This window comes from Bubalus bubalis, chromosome 18 (assembly GCF_019923935.1).
Source record: "Bubalus bubalis isolate 160015118507 breed Murrah chromosome 18, NDDB_SH_1, whole genome shotgun sequence".
Lineage (NCBI taxonomy): Eukaryota > Metazoa > Chordata > Mammalia > Artiodactyla > Bovidae > Bubalus > Bubalus bubalis.
In genome coordinates, this window is record NC_059174.1 from 37688959 (window position 1) to 37714932 (window position 25974).

A 25974-nucleotide genomic window follows, 5' to 3' on the forward strand; every position below is an offset into this window, starting at 1 on the left:
AAGCCATCAGCATTCATCCAACATAGGCACTTATTGAAAAACTACTGCCTACCAGGCACGTGCAAAGCAGTTAATGAGACCAACAGGTTCTCAGATCTAAGACAGGGGAGAGCCCTTAAACAACCAACTATGCAATTAGTGCCTTAATTACAGCCTCGTGACTGCTAGGAGGGGCGGGTTTAGAATGCCACTGGCACCTGGACTGGAGTCAGGGTAGGGGTTTTTGGAGAAGGCTTCCCGTAGGAAGTACCATTCACTCTAATCCCTAAAGGGTGAGTAGAAATGAGCTAGGTGAATCTCCAGGAGAAACTCTTTCAGGCAGGGACTAGCTAAATCACGCCAGAGCCTCCAGAAAGGATGGTGCTAGAGAAAGATGCAGGCTTTGGGTGAAAGGAGCATTGACTTTGTGCTTGCCTGCCAGGCCGTGAAGATGCTGCTGAGCACCTCGCTTGTGGGGGTGCGTACATCTGTGTGCATGTGTGCCTACACCTGGCCCCACAGCCACCCAACCTCCTCTCCTCCTGCTGTCTTTGCTCCACGAGGTGCTCCCGTTTAAAACTCCAGGCTCACAGGCAGGGGTAGGGCCGGACCCGCCCCTGGCCTGTCCGCTACATCCCGCTGTCTGCACCACCGCCCTGCTCTACTTAGTACTATTAGTAGCTTGTTTTTCTAAGCCCTAAAATTCATTTTCTTTTCCCGCCTCACTTACAGAAAAATAAATAAAAGTGAACACATCACTCATTTAAGAAGAGGAATGGAATTTAGGTTGCGTTTTTCTTTCTATTTTTATGATTAGTTAGAATTTTCCTGGGAACGCGGCCAGGAGGGCATTATGGTGAGATAATGTCCTGTATTTAATCACGGCTGCAATGGCGAGCCATGTTCTGTGGGGAGAAGCCGAGTTAACGCATCTTCCCTGTCTTGTGTGTTTTCAGGGTACCGCGGGTAGCCCAAGATGAAGACTGGGCCAAGAGGCAGCTGGGCGCTGGGCCTGTATGAAAACCCACAGGTGGACAGAATGTAGTCATGACTCTCTTCATTTGGGACCCATCAGCCCTGAGAACCCTGAAACCCCCAAAGGAGCCAAGTGCAGGAGGCCCCAAAACTGACCAAAGTCAGTTGCATCCTTGGTCCTGCACCCTGTGGACAGTTCTGGCATCATCCATGCCCGCCTCTGCACAGCCCCTTGGCCTGGATGCACTTCTTGTTTTCACGTGGGCATCCCTTTGTGACCCCAACACCATGTGTGCAGGGGGAGCTCAAGGCTTCTGAGTGAACCTGGAAGTCAGCAAGAGGTAGGACCCATCTGTTCCTTAATTCTGCACATGCGTGGCCGTCCAGAGACCCACAGTCCCCTGCGGAGGGGTGTCCGTGGTGGTTGACAATTTTCTGAGTCGCTCTTGTTTTCCAAGATGGTTGATCCATCATAAAGAATGAAAGAATTGCTGGCAGTGGTAAAATAGAAACAGATATCTTAGCGAGATGTCTTAGGGAGATGCCTGGAAGGCAGGAAAGGGAGATCAGGTTTAACCTGGAAGAAGGGAGCCCCGAGGACAGGTGGATGGATGCGGACCCACCTTTCTTGGCCAGGAAAACCAGAGTGGGTGGGGAGGGGCACATGGAACCCTTCACATTCACTGTTGCCCTATTAAACTTGGTGTTAGAAGGAGTAAGGTAAGGGCAGTGGAGAGAACAGGATGCCCCAAGCAACCCATAAATAGCAGGGCGAAGACAAAGTGTTTATTACTTAGCTTCATGAAGCCCATATAAGCACTCTCCCGGGGTGCGAGAGCACGGGAGCATGTGTGTCCGGGGATGGGGAGTCCCAGACCCGCTGTTCGCGCTTGGCTTGCTTCTATGAAGGCATCTATTTGATGGAACGTACTGGAACAGTTCATAGCCAGCACAGCAAACCTTGTGCAGAGACAGAGCTTTCTTTTTCTCTTTCCTTTTCCTGTTTGCAGTGAGAATGAGGCCTTTCTCTTCTCGGCCCTTTGCTCTCCCCAAAGTTGTCTCACGAGGTCACTGCCAGCTGACAGGCTTGCCTTTCGGTGCGAGGTTTGAATGGAAACAATGCCCTGTGTTCTGGGGGCTGGTGAGGCTCTGGGCCTGTTCCTGGCTGGGCTGCCCTAAACTGTAAATGGGTTATTGTTTTAGCAGGACTGTCAGTTCCTATAGACAATTTGGTGTATGTGATGCAAGACTTGCTCCTTCTAGTTTGTATGTATATATATTTTTTCATAGACAGAAAAGAGTTCCCGGTTTGATCCCTGGATCAGGAAGATCCCCTGGAGAAGGGAATGGCTACCAACTCCAGTCTTCGTGCCTGGAGAATCCCACAGACAGAGGAGCCTGGCGGGCTTACAGTCCATGGAGTGGCCAAGAGTCAGACAGGCCTGAGCGAGTAACACTTTCACTCTTATTTATGTATGTAGATGTACATACACCTATACTTATCACCAGTATTGAGTGGCAGAAAGGTGATTTAAGATCATCATGTTTACTTTCAAACCAGGTTTGGCCCCTCACTCGCTGTGTTTCTTTGAGCAACTAACTTACCTTCTCAGTAAGGGTATTAGCAAGGCGTTAGCATCTCAGTTCAAACAAATCTACCTAGAAGATCCCTTCTAGTTCAAACATACTTTGACCCTGTGATTGCAAGATATTACATTACCATGTTCAACAATAAGCTTAAAAGAACTTTCTTTGAATAGCTTATCCATTGACAGACCTGATTTCTAAGAGCAGTCAATGATGTGTGCTGAATGTTCTATTGAATCTCCTGAATGCTGAAGTTAGTGCTTTGCAGATGTGAACGGCAAGAAGCGGAAAGTAGAAGAGATCTGTGTTGTCATGTTCTGGGATCTTGAAAAATCCTTACAGTCATACTCAGGATTGTCAGTTACAATACACTTTGTCACCAATGGATAATATTTGGAGAAGTAAGAAGCATTTTCAAAAGCTATATATTGGAGGTTTCTGAATGAGGACCCAGTTCTGAAAACTCTTTTCATTGGCTGAGGAACGGCAAATAGATAAGAAACAATTCACCAAAACTAAGGTTGACTATTTTTCATTGCCAATAATGGTTAAGCAACAATAATATTGCCTATCAGAGGCCTCAGAGGAAACCAGTAGGGCAGTGACAGAACCCAGCCGGGGCCAGCCTCTGGGATGCTAGGAGCCCTCTGGCACAGCCAGCCTCAGGCTGGCACTGCTGACTGGCTCTGTGAAAGCATCACCGGCACAGAACCGTGTCCTGGCCTTCCAGGAAGGTAAGTGACTAGCTGGGCCAAGAAGGAGGGATTCCCCAGGGTTCTACCAGAAGCTTCACTGAGAATCACAGCCCTGTAGCCACTGACCGCCGTGGCCTACCCCTTAGTAGATCTCCGTGAGGGGGGTCTCTCCCAGGCTGGCTGGTGGAAATCCTTTCTGGAGGAGGCTGACACTACCATCTGCCTGGCTAGAGGTCTTTACTGCTTCTTTAGCCTACAGTTTTCCTTCCTTCCCTCCCTCCACGAGCACTGACGGGATATATACTGTTTGGCAGGCACCAGGGGAGGCCCACAGTCCTCATGTACTAACAAATGAGTCTGAGCTGGAAGTACTTTCTGCCTCACAAGACAGATAATCACAAGTATAGTTTAGAATTCCATACACTGAGCTGGAGAGCACAGAGAAGGAAGAAAGCAGCTCAGGCTATAGAGGGTCTCAGAAGAGATGTTTATGGTGGATATCGGTAGAGGGGAACAAGGCACTCCCAGCAAAGCAAACACAGCCTATTTAGAAAGCAGGGGGGGTGGTGGGTATTTTTTGGCTCACGTCCAAGACTTAAAGAAGCATCCACACTGGGGATGAGTTTGAGATACACAGCCTCAAAGCAACCACAGCCTGGGTTCAGGGATATCTCTTCAACTTATACCCTGCAGACAGTTGCCTATGCCTGGACGTTGGTGAGGAGAGGGGTAGGGGATATCCAGACCCTGACCTGTCATTCGTAAAAAGCTTGACGATCATTTTCAAAGGCTGCAGGCCGTTCTCTCAGAGTGACATCCCACCTCAGACGCTACGTCTGTAAGGATGAGAGCTCTGCCTGGTGCATGCATCCTGTGCAGGAATGAGTCTTAAGACCCGTATGCTGATTGCTAACAGTGCCGTCGGCGCAGGGTCCATGGATAGTGTGGGCACATGTGCATGATTTCATCACAGTGGAGCCCTTGGTGTTTCTAGCGCCCCTGCTTTGCTTTCTTTTTAAATTTTAATTTTATTGGATTGTGATCGATTTACAATGTTGTGTTAGTTTTAGGTATACACAAAGTGATCCAGTTATATATATACATGTATTTTTAAAATTCTTTTTCAGGTTCTTTTCTCATGTATGTAGGTTATCTCAGAATATTGAGTTTCCTGTGCTATACAGTAGGTCCTTGTTGGTTATCTATCTTATATGCAGATCATCCTAAGCACCTGATTTTTCCTCCCCGCCACGTTTCCCCTTTGGTAACCATAAGGTTGTTTTTTATATATGTAAGTCTGTCCCTACTTTGTAAATAAGTTCATTTGTAACTTTTATTTTAAATTCGATTTTTACATATGAGTGATCACATGATATTTGTCTTTCTCTGTCTGACTTCCTTCACTTGTTATGAGAGTCTCTAGGTCCATCCATGTTGCTGAAAGTGGCATTATTTCATTTTTATGACTGAGTAATATTCTGTTGTTGGGCTTCCTTGGTTGCTCAGTGGTAAAGAATCCACCTGCCAATGTAGGAGATGTGGGTTGGGTCCCTGGGTTGGGAAGATCCCCTGAAGGAGGAAATGGCAACCTGCTCCAGTATTCTTGCCTGGACATTGACAGAGGAGCCTGGTGAGCTACAGTCCATGGGGTTACAAAAGAATCACATATGACTTAGTGACTAAATAACAACATTCCACTGTATATATGCACCATCTTCTTTATCAACATTTCTTGGTCAATGGACATTTAGGTTGCTTCCATGTTTTGGTTATTGTAAATAGTGTTGCAGTGAACACTGGGGTTCATGTATCTTCTTGGACTATAGTTTTCTCCAGATAGACCCTTTGTTCAATGATATAGTTGATTTCCTATTGGCCCATCTCTCTCTTTTTTTATCTCTCCTTGCTAAAAGATAGACAATGATTGAAGAGATCCAAGTGCATATGTAAAGATGAAATACCACCTTTGCCTTTGAAAGTAGGTGTATGGCTAGGCAGGCTACTGAGATCCAGGTCTGTATTATATCCACAGGCAGAGGCCCTACCCAACCCTAAGCCTTCCCATGAACCACATTCTGCCTCTGGCCCTCTCTGCCTACACCCCACCCTCACAGTCCTACTTTGGAGATTAAGTAGAATTACCTCCCTTTTAGGACCTAGGTATGGCCAAGACTCTCCAATGACTAGCCCACATGGCCAGCACTCTAGAGATTAGAAGACCAGCCTTCTTGTGATAAGGCAAGCTCCTATTAGCAGTTCTATCTTATGAAATAGGTGTCTCAATACCCCTGACCTCCTGAGCTTGTAGATTGGACAGCCCTGAACTTCAAGACCCTCTTATTCATGTATTAAATCTCATGTGATTACCTGGATTTGTGGCCCCCACAACCCACTCTGAGGCCTAATATTCATTTTCCCCATTCATTTCTCCTTTGTGCTTCTTGACACAAGCACAATGGATGGACTAGACTTGACACTGACTTCATAGGCTATATGTAATCATGTAGATGGTAAGTACAGGTATGTGAAATGAGAGAAATTAAAGTCTGGCTTGGCCAATAAAACTTTCTTGTCCCTTACAATTTAAAACATTTCCTGATCTTTGAACCACATTAAATCTTATAGTGTATTCGAATTTGGTGACACTATCCTTTACCACTGGAAAGAGCTAGGACTGCATTGACATGAACAAAGTAATCTTGCCCATGAAAGAAGATGTATGAATGCCACCTGCTTATAGAGCCCCATGTGGTTCTTGTTGGTCATCCTCCATTTAATTAGAACTGCAATCATCTCTCAAGGGGCACTTGGAGGCTTCATTAACTCTATCAGCTTCCCTATGATATATAAAACTGGTGATGTTGAAAATCTTGGCCATATAAAAAATACTAGGAAGTTGGGGGAAATGTATATATCATCTGGGTTGTAGTCGTTCAGTTGCTAAGTCATATCCAACTCTTTGCGACCCTATGGACTGCAGCTTGCCAGGCTTCTCTGTCCTTCACTATCTTCTGAAGTTCACCCAGATGCATGTCCATTGAGTTGGTGATGTCATCCAACCATCTCATCCTTTGTTGCCCCCTTTTCCTCCTGCCTTCAATCTTTCCCAACATCAGGGTCTTTTTCAGTGCTCAGCCTTCTTTATGGTCCAACTCTCACATTCATACATAACTACTGAAAAAACCATAGCTTTGAGTATGTGGACCTTTGTTGGCCAAGTGACGTCTCTGCTTTTTAATACACTGTCTAGTTTTGGGGGCTTCAGGTAAAATGCGTTCCTGTTTCATTCCTGTAGGACCAGGGCTTTCCTGCAGTCAGCATAAGAACAGCATTCTTTCCAATTGGTACATTTGCTTCATGTCTACCTCACATTCCTGGAGCCTTCCCGTGTCCAGTCACATCTTTTAAAGCTGTCATTCCAGGCCCTTGTATGACCGTGAGCATGGCTCACTGATGCTTCTTGTGTGCTTCTACTGAGCCTGTCTTCCTCCATCTGGGGAAGAGGAAGTTGCCCTGTGAGTGGAGTTCACCAAGGGCCTTTCCAGTAAGCTGCTGCTGCTAAGTCACTTCAGTCGTGTCTGACTCTGTGCGACCCCATAGACGGCAGCCCACCAGGCTCCCCCGTCCCTGGGATTCTCCAGGCTACTTTGGGGTTAAACTTACAGCTATCAGAAGTTATCTAGAACCTCTCTTCTTCCATTCAGGCTGCTGTCCAAACCAGTGCGCTAGGAAGGCCTTCCAGCCTTGGTACCCTCACCTTACCATGGAGCCACAGAGTATCTTTTAGAGTGTCGTCACCTGTGATTTACAATGCTGTGTTAGCTTCAGGTGTACAACAAAGTGACTCAGTTATACATACATGAGTATCTTTTTTCAAATTCTTTCCCCATTTAGGTTATTACAGAATATCAAGCAGAGTTCTCTGTCCTATATAATAGGTAGGCCATTGTTGGTTTTCTGTTGATATTTTCAATACAGTAATGTGTACATGTTCATCCTGAAACTTTTTACTGAGACAATTGTTCTTGGCATTTTGAACCAGATACTTCTTTGTTGGCAGGGAGAGGCTGTCGTGTGCATTTCGGATATTTAGCCACATCACTGGCCTCTCCCCGCTAGATGCCAGTGGCACCTGCCCCTCAGTTGTGACAAGTAGAAATGTCTCCAGACATTGCCAGATATCCCTGGGATGAGGAAAAAAAAATTCACCCCCTTAGTTGGGAATCACTGCTCTAGAATTCATGCTGTGTGGGGCTTTGTGGCTTTTCCAGTGGAGGGAATGTTCTAGAGTGCTTGTGGCATCTTCTTTGGCTTATAAGAAACAGGAAAGACAAGACATGACCACAGGGAAAGTCACTTGACCCAAGGAAACCACAAGACTTTGCACCATTCACTCTCAGTTCTTTACCCTCACTCTCTTATATCTTCTATATGAGAGTTACTCAGTTGTGTCAGCAGTTCTGATGTGGAGCGGGGAACGGGGGCAGTGGCTAGATCTTCTTGTCCAGCCATCTCCTGTCCTGTGGAAACACTTGTCTCTGTCATCAAAAGAGGACTCATTAGAAAACCCATAAGAAGCTTTATCAGCTTGTTATGCTGCAGGAAGCCAAGGGTTTTCTGAAACGCCCTTTCCTGTCTGTGTCTCCCTTGGCTGTTGCCACAGATTCTAGTAAATCTGCGATGCTTCAGAAACTGTGTCATCATTTCTCAGTGTTTTCAACACACTTCATTTCAAAGAAGGCCTTTATTCTAACAAGCTCATTTGAATGACCAGCAACTAAGAGAAAAAACTGGACCTGTGGAGATCTGTCCAGGCCCCACTGCTTCCTTCATGTCTAAGAAGCATAGTCTCCCAATATTCACTGCAGGGTCTGCTTCCATCTTGCACAAAAAGTGAAAGTAAATTAGTGGGAATAAAACGCAAAATCCATTCATTCACTCAAAGAAAAGTTACCAAGTCATTCAAAGAAAAGTCACCATTCATTCATTCAAAGAAAAAGTTACCATCGTGCTAGTACTATGAGTTACTCTAGTTATTGTAGTTACTCTAAATACTGTGTATTTAGAGACACATAAGACACAAAATTCAAGAACTGTTTGTCCAGTGATAGAGCCCAATGTGAACAAGAACATTCACAATACAAATTAGGGGTCCTAGAACATGAGTGCCATAGGTGTTCTGGAAAATGTCATGGGAAGAGATGATGTATTCTGCATACTCCAGTCCTTTGCCTGGCCACAGTTTCCAGAATGCTTGTGTAAATCGCCTGTGAGAATGTGTCTTTGCCATCTTGGACAGAGTTGGTACAGACCAGTGGATCAGGGAAATATGGAAAATATTTCATGGAATATGGAAAATGCAAAAAAAATCTGGGCTTTCCTGAGGCATTTGGAAAATGACAAGTTGCCCATTTACCTCATGGGAAAGAAGACCCAAGTATGAGTGTGTTGGTAATTAGTTGACTATCGTCATTGGTGTCAGTGTGGAAAGAGACACCACCTGATGTGGAGGGAGTCACATCTGGTGCTGTGACTCCAAGGCTTTTCATCTTGATCATGTGTGGTTGTCATGAAGTCATACGTTAAGGATAAAGAACTCAACAAATTTTGATAGGCTGGGGCAATGCACCACACCTAACGAGATGAAATCTAAAAACAAGAAAATACAAGGCTTTGTCTTGGATCCAAAAACCTACCTGCACAAAGGCAGGGGCAGGGGGCCAGGCTTGGCAACAAATGTTGAGAAAGCATTTTTTTCACCAGGTTTTGTGTGTATTAGGAATCATCTGGCATACCTGTGTAAAATGTGGGTTCCCAGGTGCCACCCTCAGATTGTCAGATTCAATGAGTTTGAGGTGGAGCCCAAGAATCTGCATTTATTAAGGCTCCTCGGCCATTCTGTGGTGGAAGGTCTGGAAGCCACAGTTTGCAAACTACTATCTTAGAGGTCTGAGTTGATAGGAAGAGAATTCAACAATAGTGTTGAGTAAAGTGTAATGAGGAGGACAAAGGAGGTGGGAACCTTGCTCTACTGGGCTTGGCAGAGCAGACATGAACAATTTACATTTAATCTTGGGCCATGACCCTGGAAGAAGAGAATCAAACTAGAAACAGGGAGGCAGGGGACTCAGAACCAGGGCATGCAAAGAATAATTGAGGGAACTGACAGTGCCTAGAAAGATCAGAGGGAGGAGGACAGAAGCAGAGAAGGGTGATCTGCATAAACTTGCTCTGTGCGGCCTCACAGAACGACGCTAGCATCAGTGTCAGGGCATCAATTTCAGCTCAGAATAATGACCAACTTCTCCAGGCAGAGGTGCACAGGAATCATCTGGCTGGAGGTGTTCAGTAAAGGACTGGAGAACACATTTAAATAATTCTTTTAGGAAGCTGGTGATAAGAGGAAGAGTGGGACATTGAACAGGTGGTAGGATCAAGGGAAGTTTTGTTCATTGCATTTTTCATAGAAGAGAATAGAGCATGTGTAGACTTCCAAATAAAAATGGATTGATTACAGAAAGATAAAAGTGTGATGAGGGCAGGCATTCAGTGGGGACAGGAGCAGAGAGAGATGAATAAATGAAGAAGCAGGGGATCAGATGGACCTAGAAGGGTGGTCTCTAAGACCCAGGAAAGATTTGCAGTGGAAGCAAGCAGAATAGAAGAAAGGAGGTAAGGATACAAAGGCATTTTTTGGAGGAAAAGAGGGTGCCTTGCAAGGCACCTTAAGGTCACGCAGTGGGCAAGCCAAGGGTCTTTCCAATTATGGTTTCAAGAAACAAGGGGTTGAAATTTGTTATCCAGAGTTAAGAAAGAGTAGGGTTGGTGAGGGCTTGAGGAATGTGGGAGAAGTGTGGAGTAGCAGGTTTGTGGAATTCAGTGAGGAGTCAACAACCATCCCTGATTGGCTGTTGCATTGTAGAACTTTCAACTGAGTACATTCAGCTCAAGTTCCTTGCATTCCCAGCAGTGTTGATCAATCCAGAGGCTTAAGTGAGTGAGCAGGCAGCGGGGGGAAACCTGGGCTGCAATCGGCATGGTGGACCCGGATAGGCTAAAAAACTTGAATTTCAGGGTCACAAAGATTGGTTAATGCCAAGCTTTGACGTTCCAGGGCAATGGGGTTTTCTTCTTCAGAGCCTCTGAACAAGCACCTGTCTTCATGAAGTGTGGAAACTCCACACTCTAGGGATGCCTACTCATAAGTACTCAAGGTATCTGAATTTTATTTCAAGGGTGTCATCTCTGTGCCTCCATCTTCATCTTTATAGAACTGGGGCTCTTCTGACTTGGAGATGGCATCGTGCGGCATATGTCCTAGAAATGTTGGGCTTTTATAAGCCCTGAGATTTTAGGAAGTGTACAGACTCTATGTCCGCTGTAATTCATGTTAAGAGAGATAAGCTACGAGACTTCTTACATGTTTTCTTCTAGTTTTCTCATGTATTTCCTAGTGGACTTACAATATATTTATGGAAAATAATGGCTCTGACTTGCCTGAAACTTGCAAGATTGACACAGTCTGAAAAGTCACCATAGCTGTCTTTGGCCTCAAACCCATTCAATATAGAAATCTCTTCAGATAATACCTAAATCGGTAGGGGGGTGGGGAGACTGGAAACAGGCCTGTCAAAGTGGAATCTTAAGCCTTGATCATTTGGTTCCTCATTGTTTTTGCATGATCAACTTTTAAATAGTCCTTAAACACTGATAGAAATACATTCTCTTTTTAAAAAGTAGATTCTTTGCAGGGCAAAAGTTTTTTTATAAAGGAATTTCATTATTGGCTAAAATCATGGGAGAGTAACGTTGTTTTTAAAAACTTGGCAGGACTGAAAAGAAGCAGGATTAATGACTCTATTTTTAAAAAGCAAAAAGGAAGTTCGTAATGTCCCAATCTGGAACTTTACCTGAAAAAAAAAATCACCAAATCATTTCTAGAATAATCTGTAGTGAATACAGCACTGGGAACTTATATCGCTTGACAGAATAAGTCCTGTCAAACTGATTCATTTCCTTCCATGAAAGAGTAACAAGATTTTAGTAGATTGAGGGGAAATGATAAATGTAATCTATATTTTATTTAGCAAGATGCTTGAACCTGTTCCATCCAACATCTTGGTCAATAAATTCAGAAAATTTGGGGACTGGCATTAGACGTCTGGGGGCAGCTGAGCTCCCATCCTGGGGTCTGGATCTAATAGCACATCCTTTTTGAGAGGCTCTGCAGCAGGGAAGAAGTTACCTGATCTGCTTTAAGAGGAAGAAATGATGGCAGCTTACTCCAAAAAGATCCTCTGAGCCCTAAAAAATGTATCCGATGTGTTTGTCATTCATGGTTTTGATTATTTAGATGTGCTGGGAAGATCGGTTATGAATATATATTTTTATCAAGTGAAATGGATGCTGGCTGCTCACAGTCATTCATACACCCTGCTTTGTACATCCTTCTGAAAATTCCCCAAGAACTTCCTGACAGAATTGGTTCTCAGGCTTCTCTGTCACCAAAGAGGAGGGGGAAAAAATAAGAGGAAACAATAACTCTGAAAGCAAGTGAGATGTGTGGAAATAAATCTGTCAGACTCCATAATTCCAAAAAGGGAAAGATACTTCTGGAAATTCTATTCCAGGCTAGGAAAGCGTCTGTTGCTAGAAATGGTGATGATGTTATGCCGGTGATTCGGCCTCAGATTTACATATCCCGCCTGCTGCAGGGCGCCCAGCTACCTTCATAACCCGCGTCACTTTTAACTAGTAATTTTCACAAGCCCCCACCTGAGGAAGTCTGGTGGGCGCTTGTGTTCCTCACATTTCAGTAACTTTATGGATGGGATTAGGTATATCAGGTACCTGTATACAGAGAAAGTGTGTCCTTGATGATTTTTTAATCTCTGCCTCATTTGCCAATACCAACAGATTTAACTCAGAGCCTAATCTTGAAAAGAGTAGCCCTCCACTTTAGGGCTACTCAAACTCCCTTTGTTGAGGGCCCTCTATTTTATGCAGCACTTTCCTCATCATTTGATCCTCACATTCCAACCCAGTAGTGCAGACAGGTAAATAGTATTGGGATGATGTTCCGCATTTCTGCCATGCATTGAACGCCTGCCACGTGTCAGGCATTGCGCTAGAAATGTACCATCTCATTTAATCCTTCAACAGCCCCGTGCGGGGGTGTACTGTCATCTCCATTTTATAAGGAGAAAATACACTCTGAGGATTGACTCCCCAAGGCCATCCAGCCTTTAGTGGGCAGAGTGGGCATAAGACCCAAGTCTTATGTGATCTACATTTTAAGAAAAGATCTTGGTTCCTCAAGGTGGTTAGAGAGTTCTTTCTTATATTTGTTTCCTTTTCTGTATGCTTTAAAATCTGTTTACTGATTTATGTGTCACACATCACTGCAAGGTGTATCTGTCTCTAGCTCACCATCTTTCTTCATGTCTTGACCATAAGGCACATCTGTCTCTGCTGACCTGCCCCAAGCAGATCAGGAGAGAGGGTCTCTGATTTAGGTACCAGCAAAACACTTTCTGTTCTGTGGTCATTTGCCTTAAGAGAGAAATGTTAGGTAACTAAATCATGTTTTTAAAAATAGATGGATGGTAAAAAAAAAAAAAAAAAGCAAGCAAGCAACTGCCAATCCACTTTGTACTATTGTTATGCCATTGTAATCCAGCCCATAGGCTCAGCTGTTGAGGTCAGTTCTTTTAGTAAGTATGGATAATCATAAGGATAAATATTTTTTTAAAAATAAAAATAAAGAACCAGATCTCAGAAAAACACAGTAAAGTCATAGTATAAGTCGTAAACATTAAGCATTCATTCTGTCTTTGTTAAGCATATCTCTGTGCCCAGAACTGTTTTCCTCCTGGAATCATTAGCAATTCAGGGTCATCACTGGCGTCATCATCGCCATCAACATTATCATTATCCTCCTCTTCATCATGGGCACATCAGTGAGCACCAATTAGCACTGTGGGCATTTATGGAGATGTGTTCAATGCAAGCTCCATATGCTACCCTTGCAGGGTGGGGCGACCCATAACAAAGAATGCAGATCTATTCATAAACCCATGTGCATTTGCACATCACCACAGGTCCTGAGCAGTGAAACAAATGGATCTCAAGGATGCTATTTTGGCACCTGGATAAACTAATCCAGGAGGTCTACCCAGAGAGGGAATCTGAGAAACTGGATGAGGTCAGCTTTAACACTGGGCCAGGGGGCAGGATTCACACGAGGAGGTGAGCCTGAGCTAGGCTCAAGGATGGGAAATCCTTTCCCAGATCTCTTCAAAGTTGAAAGGTGCCATGTTGAAAGATCAAGAACCCTTTTATATATATATATATATATATATATATATATATTTTGCATAATTCCCATCACGCTTGTCACTTCTCTCTACCACTGTGGGCTTCAAATGGGGGTAGTATAGAAACCTGCCACAGGCATCTCAAACCCACAGCTGGGAACCTGTGCTCCATCTTACTCTTTTGTACTTTAATTCAGGAAGGGCTCCATAAATATTCATGGAGATGATAAGAATGACATTGAGACTCTCAACACCACTTTATGCGGGTTCTAAAACCACAAAAATCATTTAATTGACCAACAGAGCCATCTGCCTAATTGACAACTCAAAACAGCAAGTCCTTGGTCTATAACATTTAGAAGTTTAAAATTAGAACTTTTACAACGTATTGGAAGCTTGTCAAAAGTTCTGAATTTCCAGCATGTCTGAAGAGGATTTAGATTCCAAAGAGGCAAAATCTGTCAGTAGACCTACTAGACCAGACCCTTCTACTAGTATTGTACCTTGATTGGTGACAAGGTCTCCAGAAGGTCATGATATGACTTCCACAGTACTGGAAAGAAAATTTCTATTTCTCAAGAAATAGGAATGCATCTGAACATTGAAGACCAGTAGTATCTTAATATTGTTTTAGTATCTTAATTGCTTTAGTACTGTCTTAATATTGTTTTAGTATCTTAGGATTGATTTTACTAGGGTCTTCCAACAGGACGTTGCTTTTCTGATTTTCCATATAACCTAGTGGTAAACTTGCCCACGAAAGCATGTTCTTCCAGTAGAGTCCCACCTTTATGCCTATTGGGGATTGTATGCCCTCACCTTAAGTAATGATTACTTAATGGCCTCACCTTTGCATGACTGTCCCATTCCTCCTCTACCTCACTGCCCCATCCAAACCTACAAGGTGTGGGAACCCAGGAGGGCACAGCCGGGGGTGGCAGGTGGGAGTAAAAGGGGAGATGGCTTTGGCCAGGCGAGCCCTTCCCTGTGATTCCCCCCAGCTGTTTCACCCTCCAGTCTCCCCACCTCGTGGTCTATTTTGGAGGCAGTTTCCAGGGACACATCTCCACCTGTCTGTAAGGATAAACAGTTTGAGGCTCTTGTGTCTTTATTAAACATTTCCTCTAAGCAGCATGCTTTGGCTCTGTGCCCATGTGCACCAAGAAAGGTTTCTGGGAGCAGCTGAACCCCAGAGCCTTGCCACAGACAGGGTTGCTTGTAAAAACAGCCCTTTGAAGAGGTAGGAGGCACCTGTGCTGATCGCTGGCCTTCCTCCCTGCCCCCTGGGTCTTCCCAGCTCCCCCAGATCCCGGCTGGCCAGAAAAATGCGAGAAGCCTCCTGGGCCCTGGGGCGGGATGAAGAGCAGCAGCCTAGAGAATCCCAGGTGCCAGTTACTCACGCTCCCTCTGCACAAGGCCAAGGGCTGCTGGGACCTGTGGTCTGGCTGTGGGGCGGGAAGGGTGCCCCTGCCTGCAGCAGCGGTCAAAACACCAGAGGGGAAAGATGGAGAAGAAATAAATAAATAAGGCCTGTCTGGCCAAAGTCCCTGCACCTAAATCTCCAAGCCCACTGGAGCAGGAAATTGAGCGGCTGGATGGAGCTGCCTTGCTCTGCCCTCCCCCACCTTTGGTCTGGAAGCTTTTCTGGGCCTTTCTGACTTTTTTTTTTTTTTTAAAGAAATGTCCAACCTATAGAGAAAGAGGAAGTGTATTTTTAAACCCGAGTGAAGACTCAGTAGCCACTGATCTGTGAGAGAATAAAAGGGGGAAAAAGGCTTGTTGAAGAAGGGAAAGGAAAAGGGCACCCAGAAGTGTGTGTGTGTGTGTGTGTGTGTGTGTGTGTGTGTGTGTCCAAGACAGTCTAGGAGACAGCCTACAAGGAAAAAGAAAACAAAGGAAAGTGTGACACGAGGAAGACAGAGAAATAAGTGGGAGCAGGCGTGAGTGGTGGGGGAGGAGGCTGGGTGGTAGAGAGAGGCCGGAGGATGGATGTCGGAATGCGGGCGAGCTGGGAGGGAGGGAGGGAGGCCGCACATGTGTGAGAGAGACAATGATGTCAGCATTTCCTTCTGGACTGGTCACATGATCCTTGCCAGGTAAACAGACTGGAAATAGACTCCATAAAGGCCGAGCCTGCTGGGGGGCGGGGGGTGGGGGAGGGTGCTGCCACTTCACCCTTTCCTCTCTGAGGAGTCCTGAACGAGCCGGGTTTCTTCATGTTTGTGACAAGGTGGTCTCTGAGTGGAATTGCCTTTTTACAAGCCAAGGAATATGACTCAGGGAGGGAAAGCTATTTGCTTTTATAATTAGCTCTAGGAGTTAAAGAGACATTTTGATTTTAAAAAAGAATGGAGGTGGGGATGAATGTAAATTTAAGCTCCGATGCTGTGTCTTGGTGAGGGCTGGATTGCTTATCCTCATTTGTCTCCTTTGGAAGAGGGTCAGATGGGTCTAGATTAAGGATGGATTGGAAGGCTGCAGTTTAGAATGAAAGGATCAGATGCTGTGATTATCAAGATTAGGAAAAAGAAAATGCTAACAGATTCAAGGTGGATATATTAAAGGAGTCTGATACAGCTCAGTATGTGACTGTGGTACCAGAGCAATAGAGACCCCATGAAAGAGATTAGGTGAAAAAAAAGACAAGTTACCGTGCCTTTCAAACAGACTTCTTTCCCCCTCAAAATACTGCTTCCTGACCAAAGCAGGGCAGAGCATCTTAAGAGTGGCAAAGGCATATCTGGAAACTTTATCTGAAAAGCGAAGTGGGTGAAACAGGTAATTTTCCCACCTAGAAAGCTCTAGAATCCATAGTGGGGCTGGGGTGGGGAGAATTACTTGGCTTTCTTCAAATTCCTGAAAATAGGGCCTTTGCATCTATGTTGGAATAGCTTATTTGGGTCATCCTTTGAATAATTTTGAAGTGAAAGGAACTACCTCATTTTGGTCATTATTTTCTATGTCCTTGTGGAAATTTAGCCAAAGCCTGTGAGAGGGAGGGTGGCCAACTATCTGAGTTCTCCAGGGTTGAGGGTGTTCCTAGGATGCAGTTTTAAATCTAGGACAGTCTTGGGCAAAGTGGGACTACCAGTTGGTCACAGTAGGAGGAGGCCTAGCCTAGTGGACATAGAAATAGTAACATAATTCATCCTCACCCTGTTCCATCAACAAACAAAGCAATACTCTTTTACTTTTTTTCTACTCATTTCTTCCTCTCTCCCCCATCATCCCTTCCCCCTCAGTCTTCCTTGATCCTTTCAGAGCAGGGACCACTGTGAGACAAATTTGAGGATATGTGACTGATGCCTTGACTTGGATAGAATGGAGCCGAGGTGAGCAGTTGGGTTTAGTTGCACCTGGAAAAAGGAAGGAAGAAAAAATGATGCCTCCTTGCTGCTTCTGACTCCTCCCTGCCTTCCACTTCCCCCACTCGTTGTGTGTCTAGGGGAGGGGTCCATCAGTGCCATAGTCTACTTTTGGCCCTTGGGTTGAAAGATAGATATTTGATACCCCTGTCTGTTAGCAAAATACGTCACTCTGACAAGACTCCCAGCCCAGAGTTATTTTTGCAGCATTATGTAATTGGATTGCTTGGTCAAGAGGACTTCTTAACAAGGCTTTCAGCAACCCCTCCATGGGGGCCTGGCCAGTTTGCTGCCCAGTTACACACACTCACTCTTGTGCAGTTGAAACTGCCCAGGTCAACCCAGAGAAAGACAGCGGAGAGATGCCAGCTGTCGCTATTGACCTGCCCACTGCATCCCCTTGCTGCAGAGCCCCTAGAAGGAATGTTTTACTGCCTGGTGGCCAGAGTCAGGGAAGACTCACTCCCACGGCAAACCTCACTGTCCACGAAGCAGGCTCTCCTCTTTTGAGGGGGCTGCAGGCCAGCTGAGGCACAGACCCTCCCCTGTGCTCCCCAACCCCCACCCCACCTGTAGCACTGAGCTCCAGGGCCAGCCCTGGAGGGACCGGGAGAGCCTCTAAAGCTGCCATTTGGATGTCACTGCGCAGTCTTCTTCCCGGTCTTGGGATTTCCTCATATTTGCTCATGAGTAACTGGTCATCTGATCATTCCTTCCTGTTAACCTACTGACTCACAGAAGTCACAAATTTGTCTGAGCTTCAGACACAGTAAGAAAATTTACAAAGGAAAAAAAAGGGCCGGTGTGCGCTTCTCCTGGCGTGGCCAGTGCAGGCCAGCAGACCCAGCAGCACATTGGGCGGCTGTCCTGGGGCCCCAGTAATGTGGCCTTCATCTGGCCACATTCATGGCGGGCCAGGGGGCTTGTCCATGCCGTCCTCTTGCATTATCACTCCTGCCTTTGGGCCCTGAGACGGTGTCTTCCGTGGCCTTCAGTACCTATCTCAGCCTTGGATCCAGTCAGGAATCCATAGCAAAACCAGAGAACCCATCCCATAGTGTCTTCCTTTCCCTTCCCTCAGCCCACAGCACGGCATCCCATTTTTATTTTCCCTTGGGTCCCTGATCGTTCTATCTTAACAAGAGGCTGACGGTATAGTAGAAATAACTTTAAAGCCAGATGGAGCTGGGTTCACATTCAGGCTGAGCCTTGAATAGCTATGTGATCTTAATCTCTGAGTCTGATTTCTCATCCATAAAATGGGACTAATAACACCCATTTCCTAAGGCTACTGGGAGAGTGGAATCCAGAAACCTACAAAGTATCTTCCAGGGGACTCACACACAGTAGGTGCTCAATAAGTGCAGGCCTTCAGGGAAGGAGGGGAGGAGGGAGGGGAAGAGGAGAGGGCCAGTTTACCGGGTTCCTAAGGAGTTCCTAAGAGCTCCAACCCCTTCACTCTGCCATCCCTCTGTCCCTCTCCCTGGGAAGGCCCTGTTTCAGGCTGCTGCGGGGGTTGCGGTGGGGTGGGGGGGGGGGGAGCGGATGTGGGATCAGGGGAAAAGCTAAGAAATGCTCTGCTTTTGGTCCCAACCTCTCAGCACACCAGCATAGGGTCCCTGGGATACAGACCCCTGTGCCCCTGTGGATGTGCCTTTTGGGAAATCTTCGCAGCCGAAAGATCAACCCCCTCCCCCGCCACCGCCCATTATAACCAAGGTCTCCCTGCAGCTCCCTCCCATTCTGGGCACTGCATTCAGTGTATTAGCTCTGGCTTTGTCTGCACCGAGTTGTAGGGGCTACTAAGTACCCCAGCAAAGGGAAGAGGGACAAGTACCCACCTGTGTGAAGTAGCTGGAACCAGCAAGTCCTGCCTGCTGAGGGCAAACTGAGGTATAAGCAACTATGACAAGATGACCAGGAGACCAGGAAGAAGCCCCCCAGAGGTGGGGGAGGGATGGGAAGAGCTAGCACCCAGGGCCGCCTCTCCTGAGGTGCAGGAAGGCCCCGAAAGCATTAGTGACTCTGGCTGTACCTGGAGTGGGGGCAGGGTGGGTGGAGGAGAGCCTGTGGCGGCCACACCACTGTTCCAGCTGGCAGGAAGCCCTTCCCTGAAGACTGTAAGTTTAACCTTTAGCATTCAAGTGTCGAGGCTTAAGTGTCGTTATGAGCAATTCTTCCTGCCGCAGCATTCCCAGACTAGGGGAAGAGGGGTCGGCGCAAATCCACCCGCTTTGCTTTTTCTTCCCAGACAAAAACGAAAGGGAGGGGGACCTGCAGGACCCAAAACGCAGACAGGGCACTCTTCGAGTGGACCCCCGGCAAACCCTAAGCATCCAGTTCTACCCCCTCGGCCAGCCGAGTTTCTGCAGGCCTGAGTGTCTCCCAAGGGGTCCCTGGCTCCCAGACCCCTGGGACTGTGGGGGTGTAGAACCACCCTCTAGTCCCCCAAGCCTCCATGGGAGTGTTTTGTGGGAACTCCACCCCTTGCCCTCCTGGATGCAGAACCCCCAAACTGCCCCCACCTTGGTGACCCCACAGGATGGGCTTGGGGCACCTGTGTCCTGAAGGAGCTGGGCAGCCTGGCCAGGGCGGTGGAGAGGGGGTGCCACCATGAGCGCCGGCATGGGGAATGGGAGGTCATGGGAATCTACGCTGGGCCTGGGCATCTCAGGTCGTGCGTGCGCAAGAGGTGCGCCCGCTGCTGACCTCTTTCCTTCCGAGGTGGCTGCAGGGGCCAGTACCCGGCCTGCTGGTTTTATGGAGGCGTCCCGCAGGGTCGCAATGGGGTGCTCCAGTTGTTCCATGGGGATTCATTTCCCCGCAGAGCCAGCCGCAGTGTGTTGCGCACACCTGTGAGGGTTGCCCAGCCCGGGACAGCGGTTCTGCGCCGCTGTAAGTTCCCCAGCTGGCCTCTCCAGGGGCCTGAGCGCCCCGCGCTTCCTGTCCGGAGTTCAGAGCCTGCAGGAGAATAAAGCTTCCCCGAAATGGGGCCGGGTGTGCCAAGCATGAGGGACGCGAGCCCTGGCTCAGTTAACTGTATGGTCAGTGTCTCGGGAAACTGTCGGGATCCGCGAGGTTTGTGGTTCATGGGGAGGAGGGAACAGCGCTCATATCCTGAGCCCCGAGGAGAGGAGACCAGCCTCGAAAAGCGTGCGCCCCATGCCAGAGCTAGAGGAAGGTGGCGTCGAATGTCCCTGCTGCCCCGCTGGGCCCTGGAATTAAACAGGGAGGTGGCTGCGTCCACAGGGAACCACTGCCCTGCCCGCTGCCCCGGCAAGAGGCGGGGGGGCGGGGGGGTTGGGTGCGCAGAATTGCGCGCAAAGTCTAGCTAGCCAGAGCCCTCCGCCCCCCGGTCTGGCGTGCGCCGGACTCTTCCAAACCCGTGGGGCCGCGCCGGGTTCTCCGCCCGCCAGCCTTAACCGAGCGAGCGAGCGTTGGCTCCAAATTTCGTGCCATTCTCCTCGGGCAGGAAGATTAGGTTTGCCTTTTTCCTCTATTTCTAAGAATAGGAAACAAACGAATTGGAAAATTTTTGCTTTGGAAAAATATCTGTTCGATGTCGTTTGGTGCTTAAATTGTCCTTTGAATTTTTTTCCAGCTTCATTTGAAAAAGAAATGGAAAGTTGATGCGCGCCCCAAACCTTGTTTCTCTTTAAACTGTCCCCTTAGACGGGCAGTTGGTTGCCACAGATGTTTTCTGGGGCCAAGAGAGTGAAATGGAACGGGAGGGAGGATGAGAACTAGGAATCTCTCATTTTAAATCCCATTACTGGCTTTGAGGAGAGGCACAAAAAAATCAGGAAAAGATGGTTCGTCCCCCACTGATTTCCTTCACTTCAAAGATTTCCCTCGCCCCTTAAATCAGAAATATTATGGCGCTAGGTATTTGTCAAAAAAATGCACATGTTTCTTCAGAATACATACACAGTATAGGTCCCTTTTACATTCTCAGCAAAAAAAAAAAAGGGGGGGGGGTTGAATATCAGGCACTCAATTCCCAGGCTATTAAACAAGCCATGTCTGCAAGAAATGCAGGCATCGGGGATTGCTCAGCCGCGCATCCCTCCATTAGCGCATGCCTGCGTGTCTGCGTGTCAACAATGCACGTGCTACCATGGGCACCGACTCCCCACACCGGTCCTAGCGGGCTCTGGGGGGAAAAGGCGCCAGGTCTGTTACCCATTCGCCGCCTTGCTCCCCAGCCCGCCTCACGTTCCTCTCAATGATTCCTTTTTCCTGCCTCCAGCTGGCAATCAGAACCCTTGGTCATCATCCCCCCCGCCCAAGTTATGCTCTTGGAATTCCCCAAAGAGAATATAGCCTGACCGAGGGTCTCTTGTCCTCGAGTTGTTCACTTTGTTGCGTTAAGAGGTTAGTTCTCTCTCTCCGCTTCACCCGCCCCAGGCTTTAGATGTACTGCAAACTTCTGGCACCAGGTCACCAAAAGGGGAGTCAGCGCTTGCTGGTGGTGTGGGCGGTGCAAAACCTAGGGGAGCCACCAGCTCCCAGGCGCCTCCTGCCCCAAGGCTGGATTTCAGATTTCCATTGCAAAGGTGCTGGGGAAACTAGGAATCCGACTCAAACCCTGGAACTGTCTGGTTGCCCTGCATTTTTACAATGTGCCATGTATTGGAAATGAAGGGCAGGCTTTATCATTTGGAACTCTTTCAAGGACCCGGGCGCTCCAAGTTTGGGGCTAATTCTTTAAAGGTTTTTACTTCTGAGAAATAGGGAAAAAAGAATGAAAGAATGAAATATACCCACAATCCATGTACTAGGGATGGCACTCCAGAGTAGGTTGTGGTCTCTTTTGAATCGGGAGTTCAAAAGGAAAAAAAAAAGTCTGTTCCCTCCCCCTTGCCCCAGGGATGAAACCTCTCTAGATTCTAGCGGCCAATTTGGTTTGATTTCCGCGGTTTGGAGGCTCTGGCGGGGTAAGGGGCGGTGGGGCTCTGAAGACATCCCTCAGCTGCCTTCTGGACCAGCTGGTCCGCGCTCTTGGCCCTGGAAGCAGAAGCTGAAATCGGGGTGATTCGCCCTGGCTCTGCTCTGGCAGCTGGAGAGAGTGTCTGGGGAACGAGTCGCGGAGTCTCCCCGGCGGCGCCCTTGTATGTGGACCTCCTAGCTCACTTCTCTCCCTTGCTACTCTCCACACCCCCCACCCCCTACCCCGACACACACCTGCCTTCTGTCCCCCAGGGATCTAGTTCCCCTGACTGTCATTTCAAGCCAGCTCTTTTCCCACCAGAAACTCCTTTTCTTGGAATAACTTTCCAAAAGAGCGGTCGTTGTCCTGAAGTCCAGCCTGGCCGGGGTGGATTTGGGAAACTCTTTCTCAGTCAGAGATCCTTCTCTGGGCATCATATGTGTCCCCCTACAGTCCCCAGACACCACCTGGGCGCTGAGACCCACCCCTTGGCACACCTGCAGGGCGCCAAAACAAAAGGGGACTCCAGTCGCTTTGCTCTTTTCCAGTGAAATGCCTCAGAAACAAATCTGAATTGGGTTATGGTTATCTTTCAGGCATGACAAATATTTTTACAAAAGTATTCTCCAGGCTGCCTGAGTTGGGGCGGGGTGGGGGGAGCTTTCTTTGACCAAGAATGCGGGCACAAAGCAAGAAGCTGCAAGTAATGGGCACCACTGTGTACATCTGTCCTCCACTGTGAGGAGCGCAACCTGAGTCTGAGGAGTTGGTGCCAACATCCAAAGTTCCCCATTCTGCCAAGGGCACCCCTGATTTTTTTTATAAACGGGGAGCAGTTTCTACCCATATCTAGCTGCTCACTGTCTGGTACATTAGGAGCAAACTTTCTCATCGGTGGTTGAGGTTCAGGGCACAGTGGTTTTAGCCGCAGGACAGACTTGAGGGTGGAGCCGTTCTAGATGCTCAGAGGCACCTCGCCCTGCACCCTTAGGAGAAAGGGGGAACCGTTCGATTTGTCTAGGGGTCAGGAGGTAGGCTGCAGGGTGGGGGGAGGGAACGGATGGCTGGAGCGCCAAAGTGCCGCTCCAGGCTGTCTCTCTCTCCTGTCTCTCCCTCCCTACCTCATCTTCTGCCATTTCCAGAGGCAGGAGAAAGGTGATCTCGGACTTGACCCCTAAATCACAGCTGCTGGTGGCTGCACCTCGCTCCGGAATGAGCGCAGCCCCTTCCCGAGGCTCGGGCAGCTTAACCCTTTCCTCCCCATGCGCTCAGGGGCCGGCAGCAGCGGCGCCTCTGACCTCGGCACTGCCGAGCAGCCCGCCTCCTCCGCGCGGCACCTTGGATCCCACCAGGAGACCACAAAAGGGCAAGACTGCGGGGCGCTGTAAGGCTGGGGCACGGGCCAGTCGGCCCGGAGCGCTGCCTGAGAGCTGGAGGAAGAGCCGAAGTTAGCGGAACGAAGAGGGATGTTTGGATCGTGTTAACTACCCAGACAGATGCACTTCGGCATGTCTGCATTTATGGAATCCATATGTTGTCGTGGCAAATGAAAGGACAGTAACACGTACATACAATAGACTTAGAATAACAATACACATTCAAAAAGGGACCGCACATTCTTCACCCTGCAACCCTTCTCTTAGATCTAGCTCTGGAGTTGTACGGAGAAGCGTCCTTTCAACCTCCCATGCCTCCACATGAGGTTTTCTTTTTTTCTTCCTCCTCCCTTTTTTGTTTTTGTGTCCCCAGTCCCCCAGCAGCAGAGAACCCAGGGCCCAGAGCTAGGCTCTTTGGGAGTGAAATCTCCTAAGATCCCGTTCCCCTCCCTTCCCCCTTAAAAAAGACTGGCCCATCGCATCTTTGGCCCATCGCATCTTTGAGCCCAATGTGACCAAATAACAGATGCTCACATTGCAACCCCAGACTCTGAAAATTGCAGGGGAGCAGATTCTTAATCAAATTTACCATCCACTTCTTCAGCATTAAACCGAAATTTCTATATTATAGTTGCAAGAAAAGGAGGTTCAGACAGATCTGGAAATGGAACCCCCCAGCCGGAAAGCACACCCCTGTCCACTACCTACATTTGTGTACACCTTGTATATCTGTGTGCACATGTACTTATGCACACACAGGGATGCACAGACATCTGAAGTCATCCAAATGTATATTTATGTACTCATTTATGCAGATATCTTTGTGTTTATATATACAGCCATGCACTTGAGCGAGAGGCAGGGAAATATACACATCAATGCAATATTTAGCCTACTTTCCACTTTCCCTTCCTACTGTAAATTGTTTAAAAACAGATTGGTCTAATATTTTCTGTCCCCTTGCCAGCTAAATGAAGGATTTAGATTCTGAATTTCTTGGTTCCTTTTTTCATTCTGTACATAAAGTAATCCATATAGATGCTGGATTATCGCCTAAGCATTATTCAGTGATACGAGCTTGGTACCTCTCCTCCTTATAACGAATTCACTCAGTGAAATTAGCATAAGTATTTACCAGATTAAGCTGACATTTTCCTATACTGCAACACAAAATACATTTATATCCAGAATTTCCCTCAAATCGTCTGTACCACTGGAGAGACTGATTTCTTCCATGCCGTTTTGTATAAGAAACAAGCTACAAGTTCGCTTCTAATACTACTTACATTAAAAAAAAAACAAACAACAAATACATAGCATTTAAGTGAGATTTCAACATTTACAAGGAGAAATTGAATTCTGATACATCCTAAAAAAAAAAAACAGATTTATGAAGATTTGTGAAGACAGATAAAGAGGAAGCAAATATACTCCTGAGGGTCTGAACAATTTTCCTTACCTGATGTATAATGGGAAAATTCAGAATTTACCAGTCTTCCTTCAGTCAGCTACATTTTACACTGACCTGCACTTTGGACTGAAAGGGAAAAAAAAAAAAGATTAACTGTTGCCAATGAAAAATTTAAAATAATAATCAGAAACTGGACAAACTGAAGGTAAAAATATACAATGGCTACAATAAAGATAAATATTTATTTAATCAAAGTAGAAGTTGTGTTTGGACTGTAGGAATGTTTCATCCTTCCCTTTAGAAAAAAAATCAAGCAAGAAGAAAGCCAGAGTCTTTGCAGACTCCTGGAGAGTTCCCATTGTCCAGGGCTATCGAGAGCCCAGAATGGCATTAACCTCACAAAAGACACATTGTGCAGAGGACAAAAAAAAGCCCCTTCTTCTACAATAACTTTTAGCTTTTTTATTTTTAGAAAATGACAAAGGTTTTGCAAGCACTGACTGGTGAAACCTGTAGCAAGCCAGGCTGGACTTGGCTTTATTGATCTACTGTCCCGCATGGAAAGCAGCCAGGAAAAGTTTGAATGGCAATCCAGATTTGGCTCATAGAGAGGAAACCCCCGATTTCTCTAAATGTATTTTTTTTTCTAAATAAAACAGCATTATTCCCAGAGTGAATTCAGAAGGATTAGATGAGGTAACCCTGCAAAATCCTAAACCGGTTTTCTCCTCCTAGTCTTGACTAAGAAGCTGTACGCTCTTAAGAGCATTGGGAAATCTCTCAAAATGAAGAATTCCCTTCTAATCAAACAGATTTCCCGATTAATTCCCCAATTCCTTCTAAAATAAATAATGCAGCAAGGCTGGGACAAAAAAAATTTTTCTACAAAAAAATAAGTTTTAGTGTGCGTTCTCTACCTGATGTTACAGGGTGCATGAATAATGCCTTCAAAAACATAAATGTTTTTACATTTGTTTGCAGATCATTTAAAGTGCAAATTGCATTTTATTTTATTCCAGATATTGTAATTTCAATGGTACTAGTTTATATTTAGAACTTGCATGAATGCATACTTGTCATTTAAAAAAATCTATTGCAGTAGCAGTGACGCTAAGGCTAGGATTTAAAAGGGGGGGGGAGAAAAAAGGGAAAGAAAGGGGGGGGAGAGAGAGAGAGACTCCTGTTCTTCCTGCGTTTGTTTGCTTGCTTTTTGGAGGTATCATGCACCCGCCTAAGTGATGGCTTTGATGTACTAGGAATCGGTACAGTAGCAGGGTCCCTGGATGCTGTCTTTGATTCTAGGGATCTCCTTCGGGCTCTGGTGGGATGTACCGCGCCTA

General features: G+C 46.8%; 1 protein-coding gene across 2 annotated transcripts in view; it reads left to right on the forward strand.

Annotated features, from left to right (window-relative positions):
* The first annotated feature begins 296 nt into the window (after positions 1-296).
* The window catches only part of ZFHX3 (zinc finger homeobox 3), a 288156-nt gene continuing 262478 nt past the window's right edge, over positions 297-25974 (forward strand). The window contains exons 1-2 of one of the 2 annotated variants that reach the window (XM_044932121.2): positions 297-835; positions 936-1295. The gene's annotated coding sequence lies outside the window, so the exon portion shown is untranslated. The remainder of the gene's footprint in view (positions 836-935; positions 1296-25974) is intronic. The other variant, XM_044932123.2, reaches the window with a different exon arrangement.